General features: G+C 39.2%; 1 protein-coding gene across 1 annotated transcript in view; it reads left to right on the top strand.

Annotated features, from left to right (window-relative positions):
• The window catches only part of LOC119574661, a 32610-nt gene that overhangs the window by 18697 nt on the left and 6413 nt on the right, over positions 1–7500 (top strand). The gene's annotated exons all lie outside the window — the stretch shown is intronic.

Here is a 7500-nt window from a genome sequence, read left to right as displayed (position 1 = left end):
CTTTTACAGGTGTCAAGTAGAAGAGTGTGTATTATTTATTTTATTTGTTTGTTTTATTGTGTGTGTGTGTGTGTGTGTGTGTGTGTGTGTGTGTGTGTGTGTGTGTGTGTGTGTGTGTGTGTGTGTGTGTGTGTGTGTGTGTGTGTATGGATAGGACTGGGTAATAGGGTGTATTATGTTGTTTAGTGTGTTGTGTGTGTGGGGGGGGGGGGATACACCTGGGATAATAAGGTGGATGTCATTCTAAAGTCTTAAGGTTCGTGTAGTTGAAAATTAGCAGCACGAAAAAAAGAAAATGTGATTTTCTCATAACGTTCAGCAGTATCTGCTTAAAGCTGCTAATATTTATGCTTCCAACACTGTTCTTGGCCTTATGAACCTCCCCGTAGGCTTTTTCCTTACAGGATGAGACAAATGAAAGCTCGCCTTTCCACTCATTACATAAGTGGGTGACGTGACGAGAATTACAAGCAATTTAATCAAAGTAACTCCCGGCTGTGTTGTGAAAGTAAGTTTAGTTCCTCAGTGGTCGTCTCGACTTCATCCGGCACATTTTACGATCTTCAAGGCTTTTCTAGATGAAGTATGCACCGTACATTCTGCAGTTTAAGATTTGAAGTCTAGCAAGAGAGCTGTCTTCCTTGTCAGGGTGCCAAGGGTATTCCACATATATAACTCCTATTCCGTAACACGTTTTGTAGGTAATATGGGACTATTTTAGACCAGTAAGTAATTTTTTTGTTCTTTTCTCTCAATTAGTCGATTGTCCAGGAAATTAAGATAATACCTATAGGAAAGGATAGTAATTATATGAATTATTTCAGTTATTATTCATCATGGTCGTGAATGATCGACCACTTGTGTTAATTGCAATATAAATGTGTAACGTATGTTTACAGTAGACTACAAAGCAAATTACGAAAAACAAAATGTATACCAATACAGTAAAAACTTTTTTTTTTTTTTTTTATTTTTTTTTATTTTGTCTTATAACAACAAGGAACCTTTAGATGTATGAAATATTTAGAAGTGTAAATTCGACAAAACCATCAAGAAAATTGATAAAGTCTAACGAAACTTAGCCTCCCCCCCCCCTACCGTTTATCGAACTCGGGGACCACCGTGCTGGTATTTGATAAGATAAAACATGAACAAAATATCAACTCTGTTTTGACACTTTACCGAAAACGTAAAGAACTAGTATATCTAAAGCAATTTTGACAGGATATGACACTTATGTGGTAAGGACAAAATGAAAAGAGTCACTGTCATTAACAAACCCTGACTTGAGTACCTGGCACATCCTTTTTCATTAATTATTATCTCATTTTCCATAAAGAAAATGGTAATGATAAAGGGTTGGGATTTTAATTTTAGAGAGGGGACACGATTTTAAGCACTATGAATTTTGTTCAGCGTTCGGTTTCCTTATATTCAGGAAATATCGATAACAGTAATGTTTATAATTTTATTATGTGATGGATTGAAGGTATATGATGCCACACTTCTCTAACAGTCATTTGAAATTACTTTGTATACTGAGTCTGAGATACCACGTAGCAGATCGTTGCGGATGAGATAGCGTACTGTAAACCATCATAGTTTGAGATGGTATGTCTCTTTCAGGTTAATGTTACTTATATGATAATGGTGACAATGGTACACACAAGCTGTGATGGCATATAGTGCAGAGGGAAGCCATCTCGCTGGCATTGAAATGCATGTGGTATGACAGTGATCATGTTTGTCTAACTTTTGAGCGACGTAAAGATATATCATACGGCGAGGCAATGACAGATATACCCAATGGCATTTGTTAAATGTATCATTAGTGAATGGAACTATTTCAGAAAGTGATGATTCACGATTTGGCACGATGGGTGAGGGTGCAATTTTCTATTCTTGATATCCCTTGCATCAGGCCGGATGCCAAGAAATATTGTAGAAAAAAATCAAATCTTTCTTCAAGATAACGTAAGAAGGTCAAGGCTTTGTGTGAGAGTTTATCTTCTAAAGTGAATCTTAAGGATTTCAACAAGTTCCGTTTCTAAGAACCTGGTTTATTTTGTATATATATGTGTATCCCAAAACTAAATAATTTATTCGAGTAGGTATACCCTTTTTATAGTTGTAAATAAAGCAATGAGACCTTTTCCATGCGTGTATGCTAGAGGTTGAAGTGTAGAGGACTAAGTTGCAATTGACTGTGCTGCTTCATAAAATGAAAACTGGGCTATTATATATTAGAATCACAATCTTTGAAGACCACGTTTTAACCATTCACTCAGTTTGCAGTGAATTTTAATAATTTGTAATAAACAAAGATATGCGGTGATAAAAAAAAAAAAAAAATGGCGTTGATAACCTTTCAGTACTAGTGCATATTCAATGACAAATTGTCCTTTCATTTTGTGGAGTTATAGTTACCTTTTTCCCTCGCCACTTTTCGTCATTAAGTTGCCTGTCCTTATTAACCCGGAGTCTCAGACAGCTGCGCATATATGCATACTTATGTAATACGTTTTCATATTGCATGCTTTCGTTGCTGTTCGTACATTGTAGCCTCATTCCCTGCTTAGTATGCTTTTCGCGTTATTTGCTCTACAGGTTACTCCACGAAACCAGTGGTATCCACTTTTTCCAGAAACTTGTGGGAAAAGGGTACATAGATTACTTTTTATAATAGGTATTTGTTTGGTATATGTTACAGTGACTGTGTCATGTCTAAGGTTCTCGCGACCAAGCAAAGAAACGTTATTTATTCACTCTTTTCCTTATAGTTATTAATGTATCTTACAAGAAATTGAATACCAAGGTCGTTGCATTGCATTTTTACAGTTCAGCGATACAACGGGTTTGATCCCCAGAGTTGTCAGGTTGCTGTAAATTTTCCATATTTTTATAAAAAAAACATGGTTAAAAAATGGGGTAGAAATTGTTTCTCTTTTCAGAGAGACACGTTGGGTCTCACGGTCATCAGTATTGGAGTGTTCTGAGAAAGGTAACCGAGGTCATTGGAATAATCAAATAAAATAAACAAACAGACCAAAGAGCTGCAAATGAACAATTATCGCCATAAAAGGCAGGCAGAGAAGTATTCCCTACTGGCTAAAGAGGCAGATGTTTGCTAGTCAGAATGTGAGCCAAGTTCTTCAACTTCAGGAAGAAATAATAGACGAAATTTTTAAGTGCGAGAGTTCGGGTGATGGGTACGAAAAAAAAAAGAGGAAAACGGAAGAAAATGGGGGAAAGAGAAGAAGAAAGAAGAATAGTGACGTGAGGGTAAAACATCTCTTTCTCACGGAGAATATTACAGAGAAAGTGAATATGAACGTAAAAGACGATAGCATGATATTGAATACTGTAAAGTGCTGGATCGGAACAAGTTTGCAGTAAGTTGCATAATGAAAGCCGTGTAACTACTATAGGGACCGCCAACTCAACGGTGAAAAGCACGCGAATCATGCTCTACCAGGTTTTAAGTGACCGGAGAGCTGTAGTGAGATAGAAAAAATAGTATAGGAGGTCAGAGGTAGTGTTCGGAGGAGGAGGAGGAAGGGGAATGGGAGGAGGAAGGGGGATGGGGGGAGGGAGGAGGAAGGCGGTGTTACGGTTAAAAATCAAATATGAGACATTGAATAGGCTAGTAGGATGGGGTTTAAAGCAACGGTAGTGTAAAGGGTAGGGAGAGAGAGGGGGGGGGGGGCGAGGGAAAGGGGATCACCTCGGGAAAGGGATGCTAAACGTACCCCGACCAGTTGCGTCAACTAGATGAAAGTTTGAGAGCGTCGGCAAGGCAACCCGGGGTCAGAATCAATATCATTAGCTTGTGTCTGTTCTCGAGAGACGGGATTGGGGGTAAGGGTAGGGGGTGGGAGGGGGCGTGGGTGTGTATGTTGGGGGGTGGAGGTAGAAGAAAGGGCTGGGGTGGACAGTCGGGGAATTGGTTATGCCTAAGGTTGCTCCTCGAAGTCATTCACTTCTGTTGGGCGCACGGAGATGCTAATCAATTTCATTCGTACCAGTGAGTTTCTCTCTCTCTCTCTCTCTCTCTCACACACACGCACGCACACACACACACACACACACACACACACACACACACACACACACACACACACACACACATACACACACACACATACACACACTCTCTCTCTCTCTCTCTCCTTTCTCTCTCTCTCTCTCGCCCCCTCTCTCTCACTCCCCAACCCCTTCTTTCTCTCTCTCTCTGTCTCTCTCTCCCCCCCCCTCCTCTCTCTCTCTCTCTCTCTCTCTCTCTCTCTCTCTCTCTCTCTCTCTCTCTTTCTCCCTCTCTCAGTATGAAATCATTACTTTCGTGACGGAGAGGTACTTATGATGAAATTGCTATCGGAGAAAATACCCGTGTGCTTGAGATAACAAAATCCGTTTGTGTTTCCCGGCAGCGCCCCCCCCCCCCGCTTACACGATAAAAAAAAAACATGTGAATATTCGAGAAGAACCATCAAAGCACATGAGTCGGGCGAAAGGCATGTAAAGCAAAGAAACACAAATATTTATTCATTTATTTTTCTCTCTCTTTTTCACACGTGGACATCCAACATGTAAACATCGTATACAACAACAACAACAACAACAACAACAATAATAATAATAATGATAATAATAATAATAATAATAATAATAATAAATGCTGTAGAAGAAAACAGTAACCCCCCCCCCCCACGTAGCAACCTTGGCAACGAAGGGTCAAGCGGAGGCACCAGTCGGGGTATTTGCCGACAGTTGGCAGGAAGAAACCTACGTCGGGGGTGAAAGAACTGACGGCCGTGGATATTTTCTGCAGGTCCTCAATGATGACTTTGACATTTTGGCACTTGTGATTTAGATAATTTTTTTGTAGTGTGTGTGTGTGTGTTTAATCGTGGATTCTTTTTTTTATTATTATTATTATTTTTTTTTTGTGTGTGTGTGATTTGATCTAGACAGTTAAGGAAGTTTCCAAAGGTTTCACTGTAAGCGATGCTCAGTTCAAGCAAGTAGGTGATGTAACTTTCACAAAACGAACGGAGAGAAAGAGAGAGAGAGAGAGGTAGCAGATAACCTTTGTTTGAAAAGATTTTTTTTTTTTTTTTTCATATCGTATTTTCATTTGCTTTCGTTTATATTATTCCGAATCAAACGGGTGATATGTCAAGCACGCTTACTTCATCCAAAAGTATCTGGCAACTCGAGACTCCACCTACTTTGGCTAGGTAATCTAGGCTAACACCTGTTTGTGTGTGTAAGTGCCTTTGGCTTGCTTGATTACGTCACACTCACTCACTCACTCACTCACTCACTCACTCACTCACTCACTCACTCACTCACTCCTCTCTCTCTCTCTCTCTCTCTCTCTCACTCTCACTCAATCTCACTCTCACTCACACGCACACCCACTCAAAGAAACATACAAGCACAAATCGCACCAGCTGGCAAACGTGCACACACACCACGCGCGCGCGTGCACTACTACACACATACATGATCATCAAAATGTAACAGACGGATTAATTCCTAAAACGGTAAGTTATTAATATTACGGAGAAGAGACCAGCATCGTCAACGACAGAAAAATATCTACGTTTGCTTTATTGATTATTGAAAAGCATTTGGCACAGTAAGCTAGACATACATACATACATACATACGTACGTACATTCACACACAATCAAACGTGTGTGCGTGCGTGCGTGCGTGCATGCGTTTTTTTCCGAGCGTCAGGCGAATGGCCTCGATCCTCACACACACACACACACACGCCATGGAATCGCCCCCCGTTACGTAGCTGTGAAATTCCTCACTCAGCAATTCCTTCAAGAACACTGGAGCGTTGGTCTCAGTAACATCGGGGTTGCCAATTTTCCGGCTTTGATGACGTAAATTCGCGGAAGTCATTTCGCACCCTGGCACTCAATTATTCATTCATCAAGAGAGAGAAAGAGAGAGAGAGAGAGAGAGAGAGAGAGAGAGAGAGAGAGAGAGAGAGAGAGAGAGAGAGAGAGAGAGAGAGAGAGAGAGAGAGAAATCTGGTAAAGAGAAAATGGCCAAAAGAAGAAGAAAAAAAGTCTGGTTAGTTTTAAATGTTGAGCAAAACCTGAGCAACAGTAGGATTTGCGAAGTTCTGATTACAATCCCATATTAGCACGGAAATTTCCACAGTCTGGGAGAAATACTTGAATTTGTGAATAGTATAACGCAATTTTATGATTATATGTATATACATATATTTCTGTGTGTGTGTGTGTGTGTGTGTGTGTGTGTGTGTGTGTGTGTGTGTGTGTGTGTGTGTGTGTGTGTGTGTGTGTGTGCGTGTGCGTATGGATGTGCGTAACTCTAGACCAACAGATAAGTGAAATAGAGGAATAAATATAAGCATTTGTTTATTTATACACTTACACACTTACACATACACACACACACACACACACACACACACACACACACACACACACACACACACACACACACACACACACACACACACACACACACACACACACACACACACACACACACACACACACAATAATAATATATATATATATACTATAATATATACATACATACATATTTATATAATATATATATATATATATTTATAAATATATATATTATATATATAATATAATATAATATTATATATACAAATATTAATAAATATAATATAAGATATATTCACACACACACACACCAAACACTTCTACCTATCTACATATCTATCAATCTGTGTATGCATATATGTAAATGCACTGTCTCACGGCGTATCCTTTGTACCTTCACCTAAAGGATATTAAAATTCACAGAGCTGTCTTTAGTCCCTTTGAACCCAGTTTGTCTTCCTCTTTGATCCAGAGGGCTATCGTTAACTCAAATCTTCATTGGCAAAACATCTTGATGAAATTGGGACTTTTGGTGGAAAACGATATCGAGGAGTGGCTCTTACTTCCCCAACATTGCAACATTGCTTTTGGCGTTGTGCAACAGCGCTTGCATTTTTTTTTCGTCTTTCTATTCCTGTAGTGTGGTTTGAAAAGGAAGGGTGTGTTTGGATACAGGGTTAAGCAATATATTTGGAAGGGTGATGGCCTTAATTCGGCCGGTGAATATGACACAGAATATACATACTTGTGCAGTATACATATAATATCCCTCTTTCACTCTCTATGTGTATACACACACACGCACACACACACATACATACATACACACACACACACACACACACACACACACACACACACACACACACACACACACACACACACACACACACACACACACACATCTATATATATATATATATATATATATATATATATATATATATATATATATATATATATATTTTGAATCCAGAAAACAAGTTAAGATTATATATATAAAGCTCAGACTTACAAAGATTAAACGTGAAGATTGTGATATTAAAGGTATCAGTACTGCAATTATGCACATTTTCCCCCAGTGTGAGACTTCTTG

The sequence above is a fragment of the Penaeus monodon genome, chromosome 6 (genome assembly GCF_015228065.2).
Source record: "Penaeus monodon isolate SGIC_2016 chromosome 6, NSTDA_Pmon_1, whole genome shotgun sequence".
NCBI classification, from domain to species: Eukaryota; Metazoa; Arthropoda; class Malacostraca; order Decapoda; family Penaeidae; genus Penaeus; species Penaeus monodon.
The sequence above is the reverse complement of the archived record's forward strand: the minus strand, read 5'-3'. Positions and strand labels throughout refer to the sequence as shown.